We start from the raw sequence: 27,853 nt of genomic DNA, 5'->3' as shown, positions 1-27,853 counted from the left end.
TTTCTTTATTCATTTAGCTACTTGTTTGTTTATTTGATGATATTAGAGGTCAAATCTATGGATTCTAATATGTTCTACTATTGAAATAACCTCTAGATCATTGTGTGTGTGTGTGTGTGTGTGTGTGTGTGTGTGTGTGTGTGCGCGCGCGCACGCACGCACGCCAGTACTTAAGGCCTGGGTGCTGTCCCTGAGCTTTGTTGTTCAAGGCTAGCACTCTACCCCTTGAGCCACACTTCCACTTCTGGCTTTTTTATGGTTAATTGGAGATAAAAATCTCATGGGCTTTCCTGTCTAGGCTGACTTTGAACCGTGGTCCCCAGATCTTAGTGTTCTGAGTAGCTAGGAATATAAGCATGAGCTCTCAGTGCCCACTAAGATACAGTTTTGAGAATAGATTATGAACAGTTTCGTTATATATATATATATACATGCATATATATATATATATTCATTTTGAGGTGCCTGCTGGATATCCTAGTGGAGATATGCATTTGTTAGATGGCTAAATGAATCTCAAGTTCAGAAGAGACATTTAATGCAAAGTAGAGATATTTAAAAATAACGGCAATTGAGTGTGTGAAAGAAAATGGAAATTTCTCTGGATTTGGTAAGGAGAAAGGGGGTGACTAAGAGAGTATCTGTGTGAGGATAGAACCCTGGGTAATACAAATATTTACAGGCTCATAAAATAAAGAGGATCAAACAATAGAAACAGAAGACTGGCTTGCATGGTTTTATAGAGAAATCAGGCTGTAATTTCTCAAGTCAGTAGCTAAGGGCTTTCCTGGATTGGAAATCTAGTTCAAATTGTTGTCAAGGTGTTAGTATGGATAAACAAATGCTACAGCAAGGCATTTTAGAAACAGGGCAAAAGAGACCTGAAGATACATAGAGGAGAGATCTTTCTTCTTTAAGAAAAACAAGGATGAGAGGAGAAAGGAGATAAGATATTAGTGTCAGAAGAAACAGTGAAGGCCATAGTTTGATCAGTGAAGATGGCATTGAGATTTTCTGCAGAGTGTGAGTGTCAGGAAAGGGGAAACAAATTAGAGAGAAGAAAAATATACTTCCTGCCTTAAATGCCAGAAAGTTGCAAATTACACCATTCCTGACAAATAGTCACTGAACATTTAGCTATTTTTTTACAAGTTTGTGAATGCTTAAAACAGTTCAATAATACACCAGTATACCTAAAAAAAAATCTTAGATTTTTCAGGATTGTAGGTACAGGAGACACATGGCAGAAAAGATGTTTTGTAATATTTCAGCAGTATAAGACTGGTTTACGTAGCTTGAAAGAATTCTGGAGGTAATTCTCAAGTTATCACAATAATCACATGTAATTGTAACCCCTCTGTATGGTATTTTCACAATTAAAAACAATGATCATCACCTAATGTATACTTGTTCTCAATCAGGGGAAATTCTCCCTAACTCCGGAGGACTTTTGGCATTGCCTAGAGAGTTTAATTTTTGGTGTGTGTGTGTGTGTGTGTGTGTGTGTGTGTGTGTGTGTGTGTGTGTGTGTGTGTGTGTGTGTGTATGTATGAGGGGGAGGGATTGAATCTAGGACCTCATATATGCAAAGTACACATTCTAGAACTGAGCTACACTCCTAGCCTTGGTTATCTCATCTTGAAGGAGAAGTTGTGGTTAGAGGATAAGGATGCTGTTATTTATCCTACAATGCACAGGATGGGCCCAACCACAAAGTATTGTAAGGCTTGAAATTCAGTATTAGGGAGGTTGAAGAATTCTGTAATCCATCAAACCAAGACAGACACAATAATCATTCATACAGATAATGAAATGGAGAAATGCAGAGGCTGAATAACTTTCCTAAGATCACAGAATCACAAGAAGCGGGATCTCAATTTTGAATCAGTTTGTCTGATTCTAAAATCAATATTTTGTACTGGTATTAGTACTTGAACTCAGTACCTAAGAATTTGGGCATTGTCCCTTAGCTTTTTTACTCAAGGCTGGTGTTCTGCCACTTGAGCTACAGCTCGACTTCTGGCATTTTGATGGTTAATTGGAGATAAGTATCTCACAGACTTTTCTGTCCAGGCTAGCTTTGAACCTTGATCCTCATCTCAGCCTCCTGAATAGCTGGAATTTTAAAAGCCAGACCCACTGGTGTGTGGCCTAAAGTCAATTGCTAACCATTATATGCGCCAGTACTTTATATTATATTATATATATATATATGTATATATATACCCACTCACTTATATCTCTTAAAAATAAAAGTCTTCATAACTGTATTAGAAATCATTTTTCTAAAAATACATTTGATAGTACATTAAAATTTGTGTTCTCCCTTGCCAGTATACCAAGATATCAATTGACTCTGTCCTTTGACACAATGAGAAAACAGTATTGACCAGTAGAAAAAACATACTTTAGCCAGACACCCCAGGTGTATCCATGCCAACATAACATATTTTGTTATTTGTGAGTATCTTCCAGTTGAAAAAACTGGTTTTCACATGATAGCTCATAGCAGATACATTCTCAAATTCAGTTGAACATCCACATGATGAAATAAGTTCTTTCTTGTCTTTGGTTCACAATTAGGCTCCTGTGCTGTGCACCATTCATTATGCAAATTCCCCCAAGTGCCTCTTGACAATCAGAAGACAGGATCCCAAGCTCTAGCCAAATGATACACCAGTCTATGTCAAGAATCTCTTACTGTATGTGGCATTTTGGAGTTCTTTTTCTTGGCTATTTTGAAACCTTTTCCTTTGTGGGACTGTGTCAAGTAAATAAATACAAATAAATTCAATTTTTCTTATAAAATTGTAGATTTCTGCAAAAAGCTTGGCCTCCATGTAGGACACTTTCCTAATTTGTGTCCCCTAGAATGTGTGCAAATAATTTTATGATCTTATCTGCTGCTCATTTGTAACGTGGGTTTCTTGATTTACATTTGTTGTTGCTACTGTTAGTTTTGGTGGTAGTGGCAATGGAGATCAGGGCCTTATTCTTGCTAAGCAAGCACTCTAGCATTTGAGCCAAGGCCCCAGCCTTTTTTGCTTTAGTTTGTTTTCTAGATAGAGTCTTGTTCTAACTTTGCTTGGATTTGCCTGACCACATTCTTCTTCCTTTTTCTACCTTCTGAGCAACTGGGATTATAAGTGTGCATCACCTGTTAGCAAGACAAGACAAGGTCTTGCTAATTTTTGCCCAAGTTAGCTTCAAACTTCAAACCTCCTATTACTGCCTTTAAGTATGTGGAAAAACAAATATGTATTACCATACCTAATTTTTTTTTCTAAAAGAAAAAGTTTCTGTAAGAAAAGTTGGTGGAGCTTTAAGCAAGCAGGCAAGCCAACAAGCAGACAAGCAGACAAAAAGCAGACAAACAGAATGGGGACTCTCCAGGGAGATAAAGAGACACTCCTAGTTTCTGTTTTAAGCAGACATACCCTACCTTGAGAATCTCCTAAGTCCTAGGCAACAGAGATATTGATCTTATTAAATGTTCCCAAAGGGGCTAGGAAGGTGGCTCAGTGGTAGAGCGCTTGCCTTGCATGCATGAGGCCCTGGGTTCGATTCCTCAGCACCACAGAAGCAAAAAGAAAAAAGCCGGAAGTGGCGCTGTGGCTCAAGTAGTAGAGTGCTAGCCTTGAGCTGAAGAGCTGAGGGACAGTGCCCAGGCCCAGAGTTCAGGCCCCACGACCGGACCCCCCCCCAAAAAAATGTTCCCAAAGCCTAATATCTAGTTTTTACAGTAATAAAAGCTAATAATCCTAATACTGTTAGTTGACTTTCAACCAGAAGGTTGAGTATTAGGATTTGTTTTTGGACATTCGTCACATCCTGATATTGCACTAAGAGTTTGCTATGGGTGAGATTAGGATACTATTTGTCAGCAAGTAAAGCATGTCACACTGTCATCCTGGTGGAAATGGTGCTTTGAAAGCTCTGCCTGCTCAGATTGTACCCAGTTCAGTCTGTATCCCTTGGAGTAGGGCCTAGACATCAGTATTTTTGAACTATTCCTAATGGTTACAAAATATGGGCAATCTGAGAACCTCTGCCCCTCCCCATTCATATGTTGCATCTTTGTGCATGCGTGTATGCATCTGTGTGAGTGTGCATGCACTTGTCCTAGGGCTTGAACTCAGGGCCTGGGCACTGGCTGTGAGCTTTTACATTCAGACTTGCCAGAGGCTTTTTGGTGGTTAATTGCAGATAAGAGTCTCACTGACTTTCCTGGTTGGTTGGCTTTGAACAATGATCCTCACATCTCAGCCTACTGTGTAGGTAGGATTACAGATGTGAGAGCCACTGGCACACACCCAGCTCATATGTTGAATCATAATCACCAATGTTCTGGTGTTAGGAGATGCATCTTTGGAGATGATTAGCCATGAGACCACATCTCTCATGAATAGGATTAATGCCCTTGTAAGAAGAAATCCATGGGGCTGGGAAGGTGGCTCAGTGGTAGAGTGCTTGCCTTGCTTGCTTGAGGCCCTGGGTTCGATTCCTCAGCACAACATAAGCAGAAAAATCTGGAAATGGCCCTGTGGCTCAAGTGGTAGAGCGCTAGCCTTAAGATGAAGAACTGAGGGACAGCACCCAGACCAAGTTCAGGCCCCATGACCTACAAAAAAAAAAAAAAGAAGAAGAAGAGATCCAAAATGATGTTTGGCCTTTTTCAATGCATGTGATCACAGTGAGAAGATACCATCTAATAACCATAAAGTGGGGCTTGGTCACATATCAGTCAACAAGCACTTTTATTTTGGGGGGTCCAGTCGTGGGGCCTGAACTCTGGGCTTGGGCACTGTCCCTTAGCTCTTCAGCTCAAGGCTAGCGCTCTACCACTTGAGCCACAGCACCACTTCCGCCTTTGTTCTTTTTGCTTATGTGGTGCTGAGGAATCGAAACCAGGGCCTCATGTATGCAAGGCAAGCACTCTACCACTGAGCCAACTTCCCAGCCCAATAAGCACTTTTGTATTAGACATCTCAGACCCTAGAACTGTGAGAAATAAATGTGTGATGTGGTATTTTGTTTTAGGTCTCTGAATGGATTAAGATAAGAATGACACTATTCTACATTGTGAATGAGGATGAAATTTGGAGGCCATGGAGTAACTAGCTGCCTACTTTGTATGGCTGAAGGATGCTGAAGGTCTCCACTGTACCTCCTCATCCTATATTTCCAGTGTCCAATGTACACCATTATAGACCAACAATAAAAGCAGAGAGAAACAGAAAACAGTAGCTCAAGTTTTTGCATGATTTTCTGTCTCCAAGGGCAGTATTTAGCTCTTTGGGAAGGCCATCTATTTCTTTTTTGTCTGTCTCAAAAGACGAAAGACTGAGTGAAGAAGAGCCATATCATACAAAGCATGAGCAATAATGATGCTTTTTTATAAGAAATTTGTCTGTGGGGGAGGGAAGTTCTTGCCTTTTTTATGTGTGCCAGGACTGGAGTTTGAACTCAGGGCCTGAACATTGTCCTTCAGCTTTTGTGCTGAAGGCTATTACTCTACCACTTGAGCCACAGCTTAACTTTTGGCTTTTGGTGACTAATTAAAGATAATACTTTCTTGCCCAGGGTGGAAACTGAAACTTGTCCTGACATTTTAGCCTCTAAGTAGTTAGGGTTACAGGCGTAAGCCACCGATACTCAGCCGGAGTTCTTAGTTTTGAAAAATTATTGTAATTTAATTCTATAGAAGAGTTTCACTGTGATATTTCCATGCATGCATATAATTAGTCAAATCAAATTTGTTGGAGCCCGTCTTTTTATGTAGCCCAAGCTGGCCTCAAACTCTCCATCCTCCTGTCTCAGCCTCCTGAGTGTACAAGCAAAGGTGTGTACTACCATAGTAGACTATAAAGGTACTTCTATAGTGGGTTGCTTGAAACAAAGGCTCAGGGGAATTATGTAGTTTAGGTTGGGAGGGCAAATAAGAAGGTGGGTACTACAGGAGAAAACATAGAAAATGAGCAAAAGCCTCTCCAATCTCATATGATGATTACAGGTAAGACATGCAAATCAGGTATGGCTTCCTGAATAATTTAAAAGATATATCATTTCTAGGTAACCTCTTTGAAAGTGTAAGGCTAAGGTGCACATTCTACATCTTCAGTCATAGTACTGAGTGTGCAACTAGACCAAAACAAGGAGTGCTCCAAAAACTTAATCCCTTGAAGCAAAATTAAGTCATATTGCCTGTTCTGAGTTCTAATGTATGGCAAGAAATACAATGCCCTACCCCTTACATACATTACATATTCAGTGAGACCTGAGGAGTGTTGGGAGCTGGGGACCATGCATTGGATACTTGACACACTGAGATGAGTATCCTAAAGCCTCCTAAAGCCACCCCCAAACTACCCTCCCAGCAGTCATGAGAACCTGACATTTTGCCATGAGAAAAACATTAAGACTTGAAAGCTGGTTGTAATGAAAGATTTTTATCCTCTGAGCTAGGTAACAACTTCAGCTAGAAATACCATGGCTTCCATTTTTAGAACTCCAAGCTGGTTGCTTCTGCCATTTCCCACAGTTTTCTTCCTGTTGGCGTCCCCGCCCCCCCCCTCTCTCTCTCCCTCTCTTACTTAAAAGCCAAGACCTTGTCAGTGATTCTTCAACAGCTAGCTGAGAGCAAGATGGATACTGCTGGGGAGAAAACCTTGTGGCAGAGAAAATACATAATGCTGACTCTATTCTGGGCAACTGATTTTTCTAGTGGAAGGAACAGATATGAAATCAAGGGTTACAGAAACAGATGAACATCAATTAGGCAGATACACACACACACACACACACACACACACACACACACACACACATATATATAACTTTTGGTTTTAATAACAAATTCTTTTAACTAAATTTCTTGAACAAGGAGTTGAGGGTGCAGAGAGTCACCTGAAACCTATTAGATGATAGAGTTGTTCTGTATCTCTACTCAGAAATAATCAGATCTCAGGAATACCACTGAATCTTCTGTGCTGTGAGACTGGAGAAATTCCATTTTTACCATTGCTGAATGATAAAGCTCAACATTACTAACATAGCTGGGAAAAGCAACAAATGTCTATATCTTCCTTACATCCATAGGATAAAAAAGCTTATAAGCCGGGCGCCGGTGGCTCATGCCTATAATCCTAGCTACTCAGGAGGCTGAGATCTGAGAATCATGGTTCAAAGCCAGCCCAAGCAGGAAAAGTCTGTGAGATTCTTATCTCCAATAAACCACTGGAAAACCGGAAGTGGTGCTGTGGCTCAAGCAGTAGAGCACTCGCCTTGAGCTGAAGAGTGCAGGGACAACGCCCAAGCCCAGAGTTCAAGCCCCACGACCGACAAGAAAAGAAAAAAGAAGAAAAAAAGCTTGAAATACATATAGAATAGTATGAGCATTTTGATGCATTTGCAGCTATATAAGATATACCTTAGGAAGAGTTAATTAAAATGTGGGTTTTATACCCTTTCATATTTACAAACATCTTACTTACAACATTAGAACAGGTGGGCATAAAATATGGTATATTCATCTTTAAAATAAAGCAGAAAAATATGGAATCTAAGCAAATAGTAATACCTTTGGAATATTGGTGGTTTTAAGGAATGTGATGTAATAAGTACAGATGAAAGATAAACATTTTCTTGGTGCTAGAACAAGAACTGGGGTAGAAAGACTAACTTTATATCTAAACCCCAAAGTAATTCATTTGGTTCCATTGGATTTTATCAGGAATGTTGGTTAGTAAGCATGCTGAGAGTGAGGATTTAGAGAAAAAAATGTGCTGTGTCTATAAAGAGCAAATTGCTGAATGGGTTTGATTCAAAATGAACCACAGGCTAGGAAAATGATTTTGCAAAACTCTGTCCTCTGTTACTTACATATGGCCTTTGCTGTGTGTAAGCCATACACTCATTAGCTGCATTTAGTTTTCAAAAAGCATGGCAATTCTCTGGGCCTACACTTCTCATTAAGTTTCAAACATTTCCTGCAGATATGAAACCTCCCTTTTTCTATCAGTCCCAGTAATGCCAGCTTGTCCAGACAATACTGAAAGGGACTGCTCTTTGGTGCTCAGACAGGATGTTCCATTGATACTTATTGCTGGAACAGCCCAGAAGCATTTCACTTCTGGTTTCTCATACAAACATAAGCTGTTTCCACCCAGACTGAATTAAATGTTTTATATAAAAACTATATTCGCTGGGTGCCAGTGGCTCATGCTTGTAAGTCTAGATACTCAGGAGGCTGACATCTGAAGATCACAGTTCGAAGCCAGTTTGGACAGTAAAATTTGTGAGATTTTTTTATTGCCAATTAACCACTAGAATACTGGAAGTGATGCTGTGGCTCAAAGTGGTAGAGTGCTATAAGAGCTCAGGGACAGCACAAGGCCCCAAGTACAAGCCCTATGACTGATGAATAAGAAAACAACCAACCTGTGTGATGTTTTCAGCATTCAAGAAGAATTTAGTGATTGTTAGTCTGTGCAAGGCACTGAGCTAAGCCCTTGAAAGCAAAGGTAGTTACAGGATGAGAGGAAGCTGGAGGAAATTTTGAAGTGACATGAAGATGAACATGCTATAACACCTGTTTTTAATAATAATAGCAAATAGTTATTGAACAGATACTTTGTGCAATCGTGGCAGGAAAGGCCTGAGTGAGTGTCAGATAATTTAAACTTTATATTAAACTTTATACTGGGGCATGAAATCAAGGCCTAAGCACTGTCCATTGGCTTTTTCTTCTCAAGGCTGGTGCTCTACCACTTGAGCCACTCCTCTACTTACAGTTTTTTTGGTGGTTAATTGGAGACAGGAGTCTTAGGGAATTTCCTTCCTGAGCTGGCTTCAAAAATGCAATCCTCAGATCTCAGCTCCCTGAGTAACCAGGATTATAGTCCTTTGCCACTAGTGCCCAGATTTCACAACATTATTTTATTCTTCCTTTAATACATGAGGAAACAGACTCAGAAAAGTTAAACTTAAAGTCATGTAGTGATGGGATTTCCTCCCATCTCTCCCAACTCAACCTTTCCCCTCAATTTTCCTAGTTTCATAGCAGTAATGTTTTCTTGTACAGGCCAAGTGAAATGATCAGATTTCTGTTTTGAAAAGAATTTCTGGTGGCAACTGCAATAATGAAATAGGTATGAGATAGACTTGACGCCAAAGGCCATATTGTCCACATGAGGGATGGGTAAGAGATTGTCCAGAGCATTACTGTGGGACATAGGAAAAAGCAGATAACCAGAAACAATTTCGTAGTAGTTAATGACAGGAATTTGTAAGTGACAGAGAGACAGAGAGAGAGAGAGAGAGAAAGAGAGAGAGAGAGAGAGAAAGGGACAGAGAGACAGAGACAGAGAGACAGACAGAGAGAGACAGACAGAGAGAGACAGAGACAGAGAGACAGAGACAGAGAGACAGAGACAGAGAGAGAGAGACCGAGAGAAAGAGAGAGACAGAGAGAAAGAGAGAGACAGAGAGAGAGAAAGAGAGAGATAGACAGAGAGACAGAGTTCTTCCAAGGATATCAGAACTTCTACCCTGATTGAACAGGTAGATGGCTGTGCCCCTTACTAACATAACAGGCATGGGTAGACAGCTATATGAAGGGTGATTCACATGAAGCAATAAGCAGTTGTTTGTCCTGTTTGAGGCTCAGGGAGAAAGATAGAATGTAAGTTTTAGACTCATCTAGAGAGAGAATATAATCTAAACAGGATGAAACTACTCTGGGAAAATATTAAATAAGGAAAACATTTTCTACTTCAGGCAATAGGATCGCTCTATAGAGAAACCATCTCCAACTAAGAATGCCTAAAAAGCTGGAAAAATATGTAAAATATTATTTTTTAAATGGAGCCAAGCTGACTTTAAGCAGGGGAAACAATAAAAGCTACTCAATAAAGCCTCGTTTTCTGGAGGCAATCAAGCCAGAGTTTTCCATAGGAGTATCTATGTATAGATTAGAGTCAGTAGTAAAAGCCTGTGTGGTAGGGCTGAGACAGGCCTGGGACCCAAGCAAGCCAGTCATTTTCACAGGAGACGTCATAATGTCCAAATCCTCTAATGGTGGCTACCTCCACGAGTGACCTACAAATATCCATCTTTACAAAAAGATATGAATGTACTTAGGAAATTAGTCAGGAGAGTGTGGGAAAAGAAAAAAATGTTTTCCCCTGAGAATTCTTAACCCCATGTCTATACTTCAGCCTTTTAGGGAACAAAATACTATCTCTGTGACTTCAAAACCACCAAACAGAAAAGTTAATTTATGGGTGATCTTTGTTTAATAGTCACCCCTAGGCACATTTCAGTAATGAATGAAAATGTTCTCAGGAAGAATTGAGTGGCCTCAAAGAATTCTCATAGATAAAATTCCAAAGAGCATGAGCTCACAATGAGAAAAAAATCCTAATCTTACAAAGAAACAAGCCATTAGGAGAGGAAGTCTGCAGAATGATTCTATATTAGATATAAAACGTGTGTTTAATACACTAAGAAATAAAAAGGGAATTTAAAGATGTATAAGAAATAATGAAAAGGAGGCAGATAGATTGGAATACCCAAATGGAACTTTAAGAAGTAAAAAGAAACTTAAGAACAAAATAAAACCTCTGCTGGGCACAAGTAGCTCACACCTATAATTCTAGCTACACAGGAGGGTCAGTTCTAACTATCATAGTTCAAAGCCAGCCTGGTCAAGAAAGTCTGTGAGACTCTGATCTCCAATTAACTATCAAAAAGTGTGAAATGGAGCTGTGGTTTTAGTGGCAGAGTGCTAACCTTGAGGGGAAAAAAAGTTTAGAGACAATACCGAGGTCCCAAGTTCAAGCCCCAGAACAGGCACCAAAACAAAAACACAAAAAACAAAAATTAAAAGAAAAACCTTCCTTGGATGGATAAAATGGAAGAGAATTTGTGATATTACCTACTGAGAAGCACAAAGGCAAAGATATGAAAAAAACTGATTAAGATTAAGGAACATCACATTATCTGACCTTTTCTGCTTGACTCATACATATACTAGATATTGCAAATAAGGGAAACCATGGGACCTATGTTTCTTTGGGCTTGGCTTACTTCACTTAATATAATTTTTTCCAAGCCTTTCCATTTCTTAACAAATGGGGCAATGTCATTCTTTCTGATGGAGGCATAGAATTCCATTGTGTATATATACCACATTTTCTTGATCCATTCATCTACTGAGGGGCATCTGGGTTGGTTCCATATCTTAGCTATGGTAAATAATGCAGCAATAAACATAGTTGTGCTGGTAGCTTTAGTGTGGGCTTGTTTGTAAACATTTGGGTAAATGCCCAAAAGTGGGATTGCTTGGTCAAATGAACCCTTAAATATGTATTTAAATGTTTTTTTCTTTCATGCATTTGTTTCTAACGCATTTATAAGATTATTTCTTTGTTGCTTTGTATTTCCCTCCTCCACAGTATAACCCCTGCTTTCACTATATTTGATGTCGGTATAATTTGTGGAGGAGATGGGGAAAACAAGTCGTTTAAGGATACAGGTGGACCCGTTGCAACTATGAGAAGTATAAGTTGTCATGTCGAAAACGAACTTTACAACCTTGGTGGGGGAGGGTTGGGGGGAGATTGGGTGGGGGGACGGGGGGGGGGGGGGGGGGAGGCTGGGAAGAGATGTGAAGGGTAAACAAAGGAGGAGGCTGCAATGCTTGATAAGAAATGTACTCATTATCTTGCCCATGTAATTGTAACCCCTCTGTACAGTATGTTCACAAAAAACAAAAATTAAAATTAAAATAAAAAAATAAAAAAAGATTAAGGAACATTGAAGATGTAATTGAAGAAATAAAAACATGTAAATGAGGTTTTAGAAGCCAAGAGTAGAAATGTTAAAGCAAGATATACTGTTCAAAGAAATGAAGTACTAAGATTATTTTCAAGGTTAAACACAATTCAACAATACCTTGAAGCAAACCAATATTGAAAGAGTAGTTTTAGGAAAGAAAACTAAGGGGAGCCAAACAAAAGTAAAGCTGAAAATGACTGATTAGGAAGGAGAAAGATGAACCAAGAGTGTTAATATTATGCTCACCTCAGCTCCACCCAAACATGGGCCCCCCTCCCATTCCTGGAGTTCCCTCCATACAGTTAGCCCCTTCCTCTCTCCACCCAGACCCACCTGAACTCCCATCCACCTCACTTCCCTCACATTCCTCAGACCCTCCTGCTACTTGGATGGTGACGGAGGCCATGCGCTCCCTCTTGGGGGAAATATGGCTCCTCTAATAAACCTTTTAATAATCTTTCTCCTGTGCCTGCCTGCTTCTGCCTGGTCCCCTGGGATGGATGTGTGGTATCCTCCTCTTTCAAAGAGAATTCTGTCATAGAAGCAAAGAGGGAGTAAATTCCAACAAGCATCTATTTATTGGTCAGTTTTTATTTTTAGTGCTGGGATGGAACCCAGCACTCAATATGTGCTAGGCAAGCACTCTCTCACTGAGCCTCTGCTCCCATGGTGACTAATTTTAAATGTTTTAGACATGTCAAGAAAGATTATAATCAGCAGTCCTTCACTGAGAGTCTGCTATGGACTATGCAGAATGCTAGATGAGCACAAAGATAACTAATACATGATCTGTGTACTCAAAATTATGGCAGAAACGTAAACAAAGGATTACAATCTAATGTGATTAAGACTTGAACGAAGTGCTCTGTGATCAGAGAAGGTGGGTGGTTTCTTCTGTAAAATGATCTTTCTCCCTTTCTTTACTATCAGTCCTGGGCTTGAACTCAGGGACTAGGCACTGTCCCTGACCTCTTTTGCTTAAGGCTAGCACTCTACCACTTTGAGACATAGTTCCACTTCCAGTTTTCAGGTGGTTAATCTCATGGGGACTTGTCAACCTGGGCTGGTTTCGAACCATGATCCTCAGATTTCAGCCTCTTGAGTACCTAGGATTACAGGTGTGAGCTACTGGTGTCCACCAAAATCAACCTTTCTTTCCTTCTTTCTTTCTTTCTTTCTTTCTTTCTTTCTTTCTTTCTTTCTTTCTTTCTTTCTTTCTTTCTTTCTTTCTTTCTTTCTTTCTTTCTTTCTTTCTTTCTCTTTCTTTGTTTTTTTGGATATTATTTTTTATTGTAAAGGTGATATAAAGAAGGATTAGAGCTACATAAGTCAGATATTGAGTACATTTCTTTTTTTTTACATAGCAAAACCTTTATTTTTATTTTTTTTAATGTGAAAATATTGTACAAAGGGGTTACAATTACATGGGCAAGATAATGAGTACATTTCTTATCAAGCACTGTAGCCTCCTCCTTTGTTTCCCCTTCTCATTCCTTCCCATCCTCCGCCCCCCCCGCCCCCCCCACCCAATCCTCCCCACTGCCCCTCCCCGCACCAAAGTTGTAAAGTTCGTTTTCAACATAACGACTTGTACATCTCATTGTTAGCAAAACCTTTTAAAATAATATATAATAAAATATTGAAATGCCCGTTGAGGACATTATACAATTATACACATGCATACAAAACAATATGCTCTATCCGTGAGAAAAATTTACTTGAACTTACTTGGGAAACACTAATATTACATGGGAGAAATGGATAAAATCGACTGCATTTTCTAATTAAATGAGCTTTTAAAAATTGGCACATCTGTAGTGGTAGACTATGAAGTAATGCTTGGTTAATGGAGGGTAGGTTGAAATGATGAGAGGAAGTGACTACTAATAAATATTGGAGTATTTTGAGAGGGTAGTGATGATAAAATGTTCTAGAACTGAAGGTGATGTTCATAGTCCAACTCTTTAACTTTCTACAAATCATCATACTTTATCGAAGAATTACTGATCGCATTTGCATTAACCTTAGGAAAAGTTTTAGAATAGTAGTGGGTGAATCTGAGTGATAATTTAGAATTTAACATCACAGAATTTTGTAATGCATAAGTTTAGTATGTTGATGAATGAGACTATCAATAAAATATGATCTGTGATATATCCTCTAAGTGACTATATATGATATTGCGAGTCAGTGAATATTCTACAAAATTATGTAAATTGAGGGATGAGATAGGATTGAGAAGGATGAGGGATAATGATCATCAAGATGCATTGTACTGAGCTGGGAATGTGGCTTAGTGGTAGACAGTGGTAGTGTGAAGCCCTGGGTTTGATTCCTTAGTACTACGTAAACAAAAAAAGCTGAAATTGGCATTGTGACACATGTTGTAGAGTGCTAGCATGAGGAAAAGAAGCTCAAGGACAGTGCCCATTGTCAAGACCCTAAGTTCAAGACACAGGACTGGCCAAAAAAAATAAATAAAGGAAGCAGTGTATTAAGACAAGCACTGGTGGCTCATGCCTGTAATCCTAGATACTCAGGAGGCTGAGGATTGAGGTTTGAAGCCATCCTAGGCAGGAAAGTCTGTGAGATTCTTATCTCCAATTAAATCACAGAAAAATCTGAAAGTGCTGCTGTTCCTCCAGTGGTAGAGTTCTAGTGTTCATCCAAAAGAGCTCAGGGGCAGCGCCCAGGCCCAGAGTTCAAACTGGTCTGTCCAAGAATATCAGTAAGACCAATGATGAGGCAGTCACCAGTGGCTCTCAGCAGTCCTCCTTGATACTTACAAAGCTGTGATAGGAGAATCATGGTCAAAGTCACCCTAAGCCAGAAAGTCCTTGAGACCCCTGTCCAATTTCAATGCCAACAAAGCCGGAAGTAGAGCCATGTAGCTCAAGTGGTAGAGGGCTAGCCTTGAGCAAAAGCAGCTCACAGACTGTGTCCAGATCCTGAGTTCAAGGTCCAGGACTGTCAACAAACAGACAAACACAACAATCTGTGCAGCCATCCAACTCAATCAGGTCACCCTCTTTTCCCCAACTGAATTGGACAGAGTTCCCTGGGAAAGGGACTGGAGGAGCCGCTGTTTGAGTACATTTCTTTTTGAGCAGTGTTACCTCTTACTCCGTTTCTCAAAGTTTTCCCCCTCCTAACCCTTCTCCCCTTCAAGTTTTATAGTGCATTTTCAACATAGTGTCTAGTGAGTATCACTGCTGCATTGCTTCACCCTTTGTCACACTGATCTTTGTTTCTAATGAGATTGCTTCATGGTGTATCTCATGGTTGTGGTTATTTAGAGTTCTAAACATTCATTTGTTTCATTAAAATATTTGCTTTAGACACAGACTGATAGGCATTTCTTACTCTTGATCTGCATCATTTTGGGGTATGTAGTATTCAATAAAATCCCAGTATGATTGCTAAGGCTTTGTAGTAGAGTTTGAAATTTGGTATTGATATTCCTCCAGCACTGTTCTTTCTGTTAAGGATTGTTTTTGCTATTCAGGGTCTTTTATTGTTCCATATGAATTTTTGTCTGAGACAAAAAGAAACTGTCAGACAAGTTGATGTTAGGCTAAATGAACCCCAAGGTAAGGATTCAAAAGTTTTTTTCTTTCTTGTGCTTATTTCCAACATATTTATAAGATGATTTCTTTGTTGCTTTGTATGTACGTCCCCCATGGTATAAGCCCTGCTTTCACTGTATTTGATGTTGATATAATTTGTGGAGCAGAAGGGAAAAAACAAATTGTTCAAATAGAGTTACAGGTGGACCCATTACAACAATGAGATGTACAAGTTGTTATGTCGAAAAACGAACTTTACAAATTTGGCGGGGTGGGGGGTGGGGAGGATTGTAGGTGAGGATGGGGTGGGGGGGGTGGAGAGGGGAAGGGATAGTATGGGGAAACAAAGGAGGAGGCAGCAATGCTTGATAAGAAATGTACTCACGATTTTGCCCATGTAATTGTAACCCCTCTGTATGGTATTTTCACAACAATAAAAAAAATCCCAGTATGTGGTATAAGCATAAGTTTCAGATATTTAAATAATATTTGCATACCTGTTCTTAGAGTCTGAGCTAAATAGGACAAGCTTGTTTCTTCCTTCCATCTTCTCTGCACTCAGTCTAGTTCAGGAAGTCATCACATTGAGCTGGGCTCTTCATAAACTGTATATTCTAGCTCTGATCTTAACATTCACAGATTAAATGCTCACCTAGTCTGACACTCTCCTGTATCTAGCACTTTGACTTCAAAGTGAAAACATTCAATAAGGAAATGCTGAAATGAAAGAATGCTCAATCTAAAATTAATAATTAATAATTTTCCCATTGTCAAGTGACTAATTTCTTTTCCAAATCAATTAAAGATGTTATTTTTTAGTGTGCTGGTACAAGGGCTTGGATTCAGGGCCTTGTGCTTTTACTTGGCTTTTTCACTCAAGGCTGGCTCTCTACCACATGAGCCATATCTCCACCACTTCTGGCTTTGTCCTGGTTAATTGAAGAGAGACTTTTCTGCTGGATCTGGTTTTGAACTGAGATCTCTGATCTCAGCATCTTGAGTAGCTAGGATTAAGGCATGAGCCACCAGTGTGCATCTTAAGAAACTATAATCTATAGACATGGTTTATCAATTTCATTGCTTGAATTTTTTCCAAAAAGTGCAGTTTTCAGTGAATAATTCTCTCTGTGTGTGTCCATGTGTGTGTATAAAGATAAATTGTATTTGCATTGCAAGTATGTATTTATTTCAACCAGGATTTTCTAAGTACTGATGATACATCTTTTCTGTTGGAGAAAATATGGAGAAATGTGCAATGCCAATGATACATATCACAGAAGGTAGAATATTACATATATATATGTATATGCTTCACGAGAGAGGTCAAGGTAGAGTACATATGAGTCATAATCTAGATTGGGAGGAAAAAAAATAAAGTTGGCTGTCATTTGAATTAGGTTGTTGCTAATAGTCATGATTTGTTATGCAGATTTTGAGAGGAAAGGATGGTGAGGAGGAAGGGAAATGTTCTAGGCATGAATCCAGCTAAGGAGGAGAGAACAAAACTGAAATAGATCACTTCAGAATTGTATTAGTCTTTGAGTAAAAGAAATTTGATTACAGTAGCTGAAACACATGAGGGTTTATTTGTCTCATATAATGAGAAGTCCAAAGGTAGGCGGTTGCTGATGTTGGTTTAGCAACTCAAGAATGTCAGGGCTGTTTGTAATTCTCTTGACCTTTCCCTCATGGGATGCCTGTGAGAACTTTAAGCATCACACTGAAATACCACGTAGTGCGTAGTAGGTTTCCCAGAAGCCCCACATATGATTTCTGCCTGTATCTCATTGTTTACCTCTATCTGCAAGAAAAACTTGGTAACATAGACATTAATAGCTGAGCAGGGAGAACAGATATTGACTGAATGGGCAGCAGCTTCTGCAATGTTTGGCTTGGGCACTGTGAATGGAAATACAATTTTTTCTAATAGGATCCAACCAATTTAGAAAGATGGATCATATACTTCTTGTGCCTGGCATTATTTTTAGCTGGTCTATATTTTCTATTTATTTGCCTGTAATGAATTCTGTGATCAAGGTTGAAGGTTGTGTGAGAGCGCAGACAAAAGATGCATTTAAAAGTTCAGGGAGGACTTTCTAAAGCAGGCATGGAGCCTCAGTGGTGGAGGGATGTGGCCTCATTCTGATAGGTGAGGGAAGCTTTGACAAACTAACCAATAACTTCCAATAACATGGAAGTTTCTGATTTCTGTGTATTTTCATGGTGGCTGCTGAAAAGAGAAGAGAGGATGGGGGAAAGGAAGAAAAGATGGAATGAAGGAAGGAAGGGTAGAAAGGAGGGGGAAGGAAGGGAAGAAAAAGGAAGGAAAAAAGGAAGGAAGGAAGAGAAGGAAGGAAGAATGGAGGGGATAAGGAAGGAAAGAAGAGGAAGAAATGGAGGAAAGGAAAGAGAGGGAAGGGGTAAGGAATAAGGAAGGATGGAAGGAAGGAAGAAAAGGAAGGAGGGAGGAAGGGAGGAAGGAAGGGAGGAAGGAAGGAAGGAAGGAAGGAAGGAAGGAAGGAAGGAAGGAAGGAAGGAAGGAAGGAAGGAAGGAAGGAAGGAAGGAAGGAAGGAAGACAAGCCTTTATTCTGTCCTGTAGTTCTAAGGAAAGTTTACTAAGGTCATGAGAGAATTCTTGAAAACAAAGCCACTGATCAAAAGACAAACAGGCCCGTGTCTCCAAAACCCTACTGCGTTCCTTCCATGGCCAAGAGCAGTGCACGGGAAGTATGATGCCAGGACAGATGTAGTGATGCTCTCTGAATACAGTTGTAACTACATCACTCTCTCTGCTGTCAGAAATCTGAGAGGCCGTTCTCATGATCACCACAGCTGCTCACCCCAGCATTGTCAGTAGGGCTTCTTGTACTGCTTTGTGTCTTTCCCATAGCCTAGTTCTACCTCTTTCTTTGTCTCCAAGTTGTAATGTATACTTTATTCTATAAACTCAGCTCTAGAAATGACATCTGCCTTGCTTCTGAATTCCATCTATTAGTGATCTTAGCCGAAACCACAACTTCCTTGCTTCTCAACCTCATACCAAAGGAAACTCTTCTTTCCCCCAGTTTCAGCTGTGCAGCTGCCTCTTTCTGTCCTCAACATGTTTTTTTGTTTTATGTATGTATATATGTATGTATGTTTGTATGTATGCATGTATGTATGTATGTGTGTGTGTGTGTATATTTAGCTGTATTGGGCATTGAACCCAGAGCCTCATGGTTGCTAGGCAAGGTGCTCTACCACTTGAGCTATGCCCCCAGCCACCACAGGATAATTTTTAATTCTTCACTTTTAACTTTGTCTTGGGTTTCTGGAGCTCCCTTAGTCGGATGTAGATGTTCTGCTACCTCTCTGTGCTTCTCTTGTGCCAGGTGCCTGCCCATAGGAAGTAGACTCATCCATTGTTGATAGGTCCTGGAGTTAACTGCGAAGATCTCATAGCTTGTATAAGGCCATGCAGCAAGGAAGTGGCAATGTTGAGATTTAAGTCACGATTGTGTAATTTTAATGTGTATTTTCTTTTGTTCTTTGGTGATACTGGGATTTGAACTTAGAGCCGCACACTTGCTAGGCAGGCATTTTACCAATGAGCCATACCTCTATCTCTTTTTTGCACTGATTACTTTTGGGGATAGGATCTCTTCTACTCATGTGTATACTTACAGTGAGGTCTTCCTGTCTTTCTCTTCCTATCATAACTTGGATGATGTGTACATCAATATGAGCAACTTCCATTGAGATGGAGGTCTCGTGCCTCTTCTGATAGAGCTGGCTTGAAATTTTGATCCTCCTGAGCTATTGTCCTACATAGTCAAGATGACAGCCACATGCTACTGTGTCCAGCTATTGACTGAGAAGTATTTCATAAGTATGCCTGGACTACCTCCAATCACAACTCTCCTGTTTTCAGCCTCCCAAGAGCCTGAAATGATAGGAATGAGGCACAGGCACCCTGCTAAAGTGTACTTTCTGAACCATTGTCAGAGCCTGCCTCTTCTTCACAGAACTAGCTACACTATTTTGTGACAGTCTGTTTATTTATCCACCCACTGCCTCCCTCAAGATGAGAACTTCTTGACAGTAAGACCAGGCACCAATGGTTCATGACTGCAATCCTAGCTCCTGAGGAAGCTGAGATCTGAGAATAGTGGTCTGAAGCCACTCTGGGCAGGAAAGTCCGTGAGAATCCGATCTTCAATTAGCCAGTAAAAAACTAGATGTGGAGCTGTAGCTCAAGTGGTAGAGCAACAGCCTTGATTGAAAAAGCTAAAGGACAGTGCTTGGGCCCTGTGTTCAAGACCTAGTTCTGGCACACATGTACACAGATACACACACACACACACACACACACACACACACGGTAAAAAAACAAACCCTAAAAAACAAAACACAATGACTACCTATAAAACGGATATCAAGTTTGAGAATTCTAACTGGGGCATGGAAGTCTTGAAGTTCATGCATTTCCCTGTAATTTGTTTAACTTGAACAGTGTGAGTGAACTTTCCCATCTTAGCTAGAGTGGCCTTGGGCCAGAAACTAAGGCAGTTCTGAGGCTGAGATTCAAATAAACACATCATAGGACAGCTGCAAACTGGAAAGCAAAAGAAACAGCTACTGGAGTAGCCCATTAATAACGGTCCTCCCCCACACCCCAGACCCGGGAGACCAGGAGCGAAGAAGCCTCTTCCTTTTTGAAAGGAAGGAAACAAACTCAATAATGGGAAAAGAGCTTGGCTACCTGGTTTACACTGCAAGGAGGAAGCTCTGTTTGAACTGCTTTTTCTTGAGTAGTCACTATAGACAAAGATTTATTTTAAGCTAAAAGAATGTTTCTGTAGTTGTTTTTGACAAGGCTGTCACACATAATAATGATTTTTCAAAATGACACTAAATTTTACATTCCTTTCCTAAACAAGACCCATACCACAGCCATTTTTGTTAAAGAACTGGAAGAAACATCAGAGATTCTTGACATGACGCCATAGCTGCTATGGGAATGAGAAACTGGAGTTAACAATAGATCTAAATTCCCTTCCCTGTCTGTATTATTTCCTCAGATTCTCAGGGGAATGAGAGCATGAGTTATTGAGAAAAGTACCACCTATGGAAGTGGAGTTAGGGCTCTATAGATTGTAATTTGTTTTGAACCTTACTCACTAGAATGAACAAACATGTTTTTTTTTTAAAAATTATTTATTTATTTATTTTTTATTGTGAAAATACTGTACAGAGGAGTTACAATTACATGAGCAAGATAATGAGTACATTTCTTATCAAGCATTGTAGCCTCCTCTGTTGTGACCCAATAGGAAACTAAGAAACTCTCCAGGCTTTATCGCTGCTCAAATCATGGAGTAAAGTCATAGGTACTTTATCAGATTGGTAATTAAGAGTTTTGTGGGATTTATTTATTTATTTATTTAATTTATTTTTGCCCATCCTGGGGATTGAACTCTGGGGCTATGTGCTGGCCATGAGCTTTTGTGCTCAAGGTTGGTGCTCTACCTCTTGAGCCACGGTTCCACTTCTTCCTTTTTATGGTTAACTGGAGTTGAGTCTTATGGGCTTTCCTGCTCAGGCTGGCTTCAAACTGTGATCATCAGGATTACAGGCATAAGCTACCAGTGCCTGACTTTTTAAAAAAATCAAATTACACCTTTATTGTGAAATAAACTTTTTTGAAACAAGTTATAGATGGTATTCTTTTCTATTTAGACAAAATTGAAATATCTTTATAAAAACATGTTTATTATATAAATAACTTCCTTTATTAACATGACTACCTTTCCTATTAATAGCTTTTCAAAAGGAAAATTCAGAATGGCATGAAGATTGAAATACTAAAAACAATTTAGTTGATTTTATAAAATGCAATTTTGTAAATCTCATATATGTGTGTACTTGCATATATACATACACATATATATACATACAAACACAAATGTTGGCCCGATGCAATCACACTGAGTATTATTCTAAATTTATTAAATTCATTTCAGAGAGAGTTCTTTTGGAGCTCACTTTATGTAGCCTATTAGGGTTAAATACAATATTTTTTTTTAGCTTCACGTTCTTTTCTTTTCTTTTCTTTCTTTCTTTTCTTTTTTTGTCAGTTGTGGGGCTTGAACTCTGACCCTGGGTACTGTCCCTTAGCTCTTCACTCAAGACGTGTGCTTTACTACTTGAGCCACAGTGCCACTTCTGGTTTTCTGGTGGTTTATTGGAGATAAGTATCTCTCGGACTTTCCTACCTGGGCTGGCTTTGAACCACAATCTTCAGATCTCAGCCTCCTGAGTAGCTAGGATTACAGGTGTAGACCATCAGCACCTAGCAAGTTTCATGGTTTTTAAGGCTAAGAGTCTCAAAAGGTTCTTACCTCAACCTGCTTTAACAGATAAACAAAAAAGATTTGACTTGCCTAGGTATACAGTGTTTCAACAAATTACTCATTGCTTATGGAAACAATACCATCGAGGGAGTAAAGGGGAAGAAAAACTTGTCTATGTCTGCACCCCGTCTTATGTTTCAGACTCTCCAATTCCCACCATTTTAATACTCTTAGCTAATATGGTTGTCCATACTACTTTCCTATTATCCAGCCTCTTTCTAACAGCTCCTATTTCAATTTTGCTGGTCTTCTACTACTATACCAGCTGTCAGTTTTTCTAGAAGCAAAGAAGTCATCTACCCACTGCCATTGCTGGTGTTTTATTAGGTTCTTCAAGGTAGACATGATTCTTATAGTACTCAGTCATGGAGTGCTGAAGCTTCCCATAGCTGGACCAAAGAGGAAGGGTTGGAAAACTGTAATGCATAGGCCAGATAAAACTACTGCTCCATTGGTGGAAGCAGTGCCAAGTTTGAAATCATTGCTTGGAACAGGTATATACAGGAAAGCTTATTTTCAAAGAAGCTGAGAAAGACTAATGCACTACAACCCGGAGTAGAAAATGCCCAGATATGTTACAATTGATGGTAAAAAAAATGTGTGAAGTAGAAAATACTTTTTTGGACCAATTTGCAAAACTAGTGAAAATGTAGGATGCTTAAAGCCTGTGGTTATTCCTATCCACAGGTATTTTGCAGAAAACATTCCGATCTATCTTGTGCTATTGAACCAGGAGCATCAGTGATGATATTCATATATTCTCATGGGCTTAGTTATGAATAATTTTGTGAGTTTTAATCAGCAATGCATACTGAATATCTGACCTGATCGTCCACACTGAAGTTCAATGGCTTATCAATGGTAATGTTACTAGTTAGGGGACCAGTGGCACTCCAAGGAGGTGGTCTCCAAAAGGGCCTTGACCTGGCCCTGAGATACCAAGTCCTTCCTTCCTTTCTCTCTTCTCTTTTTCTCTCTCTTTCTCTCTCCTTCCTTCCTTTCTTCCTTCCTTCCTTTCTCTCTCCTCCCTCCCTCCCTCCCCCCTCTTTCTCTCCCCCCCTCTTTCTTTGTTGGTCATGGGGCTTGAACTCAGGGCCTGGGCACTATCCCTAAACATTTTTTATCAAGGCTAACATTCTACCACTTTGAGCTACAGCACCACTTCCAGTTTTCTGGTGATTAATTGGAAATAAGAGTCTCACGGAGTTTCCTGACTGGGCTGGCTTCAAACCACACTTCTCAGATCTCAGCCTTCTGAGTAGCTAGGATTATAGGCACGAGCCACCAGCACATGACTTGGATACCACTTTCTTGATGCTGTCACATAAAAGAATTTCAAGATACACTGAGGTAGACACCAAGAATTTTTACAAGTAAAGCAAAACAAAGGAAAAAGAGAATACCACCAAGATATAGGTGTAGGCACATCTAATAACAGGTGCAAGGAGTGCTCTAACAACATGCATATTTGTGGTAAAAACTAGGGTGGATTTGGCTCAAATTCACCTTAGAGTAAGTGCTTTCCTTTTTTCTGACACTTAGCAATTGGGCTTGAAGTTATCAAGGTTGGCCTGTTAAACTTCCAACACTGATGTAATTACGATTTATCACTATCACCCATCTTGAGTCATTGATGACTGGGCTTCTCTCTGTCACATACTGCTTGCAAGAATGTCCATCCTGAGATAAATACTTTTCTACACAACACTTTTTGTTCTCAAAGGTGTCATTTTCCCAGATTAAGTGTCTCTTCTCTTAGTTCAGTCTTAGAGCATGCTAATCAGCTGAATCATCTTGGCATGTGGTGTGTGTGTGGCAGGGGGGAGAGATTCTATTTTTAAATTAATATTGCAATGAATGTGGAAATGCACAGCTTAAAACAAAAATAGTACTTCTAGCTGGGTGCCAATGGATGACGACTTTAATCCTAGTGACTCAGGAGGCTGAGATCTGAGGATCAAGGTTTGAAGCCAATCCGCAGAAAAAAAAGACTCATCTCTAATTAATCACCAAAAAGCCAGAAGTGAAGCTATGACACAAAGGCACAAAAAGTACTTCTATGCTTTTAAGCAAACTATTCATTAATATTGTGTTATTCTCTGAATATCTGGCTGCTATTTCCCAGGCTTCATTTCCTCTATTCTATCTGCTTTTGGGGGGTTGTTTTATTTTTCTACCACTGCATGAGATTGAACCTAGAGCTTCACACATGCTCAGAAATTACCAATGAGCTGTATCCCCAGCCCTTGTGTGTGTGTGTGTGTGTGTGTGTGTGTGTGTGTGTGTGTGTGTGTGTGTTCCATTCTTGGGCTTTGCTGTTTTGGTGATTACTTAGAGACAAGAATTTCACAAACTTTCCTGGCTCTGCTAGTAGCTTTCAACCATGATCTTCAGTAGCTAGTATTACAGGCATGAGCCACTGGTGTCCAGCTCCCAGTCCTTTTTTGAGACTTTGTTTAAAGCTCAAGACTAAGAAATGCTTCTGGGTGAAATCTCCCCTCAGTCCTTATTACTGAAAATTGAGTATGTAGAAACTTATCTTCTCTCTTATTATGTAAACAGCTACATAATATTCCCTTGAGATACAGCACTCCAAGTATTTACTATCTATCCTTTATAAAAAATGTTCACTAAACTCTATTGTAAATATTTATTTATTTATTTATTTTTTGGGTCTGGTTGTGGGGCCTGAACTCTAGGCCTGGGCGCTGTCCCTCAGCTCTTCAGCTCAAGGCTAGCACTCTACCACTTGAGCCACAGCACCACTTCTGGCTTTTTTCTTTTGCTTATGTGGTGCTGAGGAATCGAACCCAGGGCCTCATGCATGCAAGGCAAGCACTCTACCACTGAGCCACCTTCCCAGCCCCATTGTAGATATTTATGTAGTAATGATGCCCTCTTGGGTCTTACTAGAAGACAGACTAATCTGTGCCAGTGGAAACCTAATGTTTCTGATGCCGCTTCAGCTCTTTAAAGCAATACATTGAGGCTTTCTACTCATTCTTGGTACTAGTGACTGTGTACCTTAATATGGGGACAATTTTGTCATTTCATCTACAGTATTAATCTTTCTGCCATGGGATTATTCTATTAGTAAAAAAATTCACCTATTTTACTCTCAAGTGGCCAGGTGGGCATTAATTTGAATAAGATTTTTGATTGTATATCTACACTGATGATCCAGATTTTCTGAGCCTACATCAGAGTTCAGAGTTTCCCATGAGAGGAATGTAGTTCAGATTTTCTGTCATGCAAGTAAGCGACCTTGGTACTACCTTTAGCTACTGCCACCTTCTTTAGTTATGCACTGAGTTACATGAAGTAAAGAATTCCCATAAAGATATCATGCAGTGATGAACTGGAATAGACAACTGTCTAGAGAGCTATCAAATTGTAGCCTCCAGTTATCTGTCTTTGTTTATAAGAACAGTAATTTAGAAATTACAGATGTGCTGAGTTATAAAATACTCTTTAGGGGAGTATAAACTTACTAATTCAGCACTATCTAATACAGTAACTATGCTGCCCTAAAACCACTTTAGTGAACGTGATTTTTAGTGGGCCTAGAAAGGGCAAATAATTTGCTTTTATAAGCTTTAATGGCTTGAAATGACTTATACTGCTGCTATATTTCTTCCACCTTTTTACTTTGAAATTTATATTCATGACTATGAGACAGAAGTCAACACTACAAAATGGATATCAAAATAAATACAAAGCTTGCAAGTAATTTGTAATCAAGACATGAAAGGCAGATAATTAGTCTCAAGGGTGCATATTAATTTTTTTCTAAAACAAAGATTCACACATTTTTTCTTTGTTTTCTAAAACATGGGCTCACCAATGCAGAATTTATGGCTTGCTATTTTGGGGGGATTGTTTATTTTATTAGACATCTATAGTAGCCATTAAACTGAATCATAATGGGATCAGTCATTTTCAGATTACCAACACTTTTTAAAAAAAATAAGTATGTTATTGTGAAAATACTGTACAGAGGGGTTACAATTACACGGGCAAGGTAATGAGTGCATTTCTTATCAATCATTGTTGCCTCCTCCTTCCCATTCCTCCCTCACCACCACCACCAACCCCCCCTTCCCCCGCATCAAAGATGTATAGTTCATTTTCGACGTAACATCTTGTACATCTCATTGGTGCAATGAGTCCACCTGTATCCCTATTTAAACAATTTCTTTTTCCCTTCCCTTCCACAAATTATATCAAATACAGTGAAAACAGAGGTTATACCATGGGGGGGGACATACAAAGTAACAAAGAAATATCTTATAAATATGTTAGACACAATAGCAAGAAAGAAAAAACATTATAACTAGTATATGTCTGAGACAAGCAGAAATGGTCAGATAAGTTGATGTTGAGCGAAATGAACCCCAAGTTAAGGACTCAAATGTTTTTTCTTTCTTGCAGATTACCAACACTTTTTGACAAATAAAATTTCACTCCCTACTCCAACCTACATCACCCATCCCAAGGGAACACCTGTTTCATTAAATGGTGTTTTATTTTTATATTCTCCATATGCACTCCCCTGTTTTAATTATAAATGACCCATCAACATCCATGTTGAGTTCTAGATAAAGTGAATTTATTTTGCAGAAAATTTAAGTGAAACCAAACAATGTGATCCTGTGTTGTGTTTCAATGGGAAAACCCCCAGATTGACAGTCAGATTGGAGGTGTACCTCAGTGATATGGAATAGTATGTAGGTATTTATATAACAAGATAGAAAAAATTCTACATATACAATTTGTGATAATGAATATAGGAAGCACTCAGTCAAAAAAAATTCTCAGTCTTAACCTCAAAAAAATCTCCATAAAGTGCTAAGGATGCAGTTCACTGGTTGGGTATATGTGAAGTCTTGGGTTCAATCCTCAGCACAGCAGAAAAATGAAACAAACAATTTTAAAAAAATCATTGTTAGTTCAAAAGTTTGTCTTGTTTACATGTGTTCAGGGATGTCCTCTTGTATTTTCTTCTCAAACCCCAATTGTTTCTTCACTATTAAAATTGTTGTTCATTCATAGGAAACAATCAAATACATAAATATTTTATAGTGTTTTTCAATGAATACTTTATTTCCCAAGTATACCTTTCTGTAAACAACTCCAAGGGCTTCTAATGAAAAATGTTCTTTATTGTGAAGGAGCTTACATTCATGATGGATTAAATGGTGCTTCGCAATGCTGGCTGCATATTAAGGCAGATCTTTTGGGGAAGCTTTTAAAAATCCTAAACTCTAGTCTGCATCTAAGACCAATTAAGTAAGAATTAATAAGGTTGATGAGTTTGATTCAAGGACATCACATGCATGTGTGGAAATATCACAATGAAACTCCTTTGTATAAAATATGCTAATAAATAAAAACAATTTCTGTGGTGGGACTCAAGCATTAATATTTTTTAAACTGTCCAGGTTCTTCCAGTGGGCAGCTGTGGTTGAGTCTATTGGAGCAAACAACACATAACAGACACCAACACAGATAAAGAAGTTTGAAGGTCATGGTAAAGAATGTAAGGGGCATGCAGATGAGAGTATCTTTACTAGCAGTGGTGGAAGAGAAGGGAAAGGAACTGAGCCATGTAAATTGAACAGTAGAAAGAAAAAGTGGAAAATGTGACAATCATGAGAGGTTAAAAAGTACTTTTGGCCCAGAGCCAGTGGCGAATGCCTGTAATTCTCGCTGCTCAGGAGGCAGTTCAAAGACAGCCCAAGCATGAAAATCTATGAAGTTCTTATCTCCAGTAAACTACCAAGAAACCAGTAGAGCTGTGGTTCAGGTGCTATCTTAGAGCAAAAATGTTTAGGAACAACACTCAGTTTGTGAGTTCAAGCCCTAAGACCTGCACTTGCGGGTGCATGTACACCTACACACACCATATTTTTGTTGTAGAGAAAATGGAAAAATCTGAACTTTCACATTACAGCATTAAAAAAAGGGAAGGTGAAGGGAAATTATTTGCCAGACACTTTATATGCCTGTAATACCTCCCACACATACCATGTCCAGTCTTTCCCATTTCTACATGT

The sequence above is a fragment of the Dipodomys spectabilis genome, unplaced genomic scaffold (assembly GCF_019054845.1).
Source record: "Dipodomys spectabilis isolate Male_0828 unplaced genomic scaffold, ASM1905484v1 ptg000353l, whole genome shotgun sequence".
NCBI classification, from domain to species: Eukaryota; Metazoa; Chordata; class Mammalia; order Rodentia; family Heteromyidae; genus Dipodomys; species Dipodomys spectabilis.
This window is presented reverse-complemented; position numbering follows the sequence as displayed.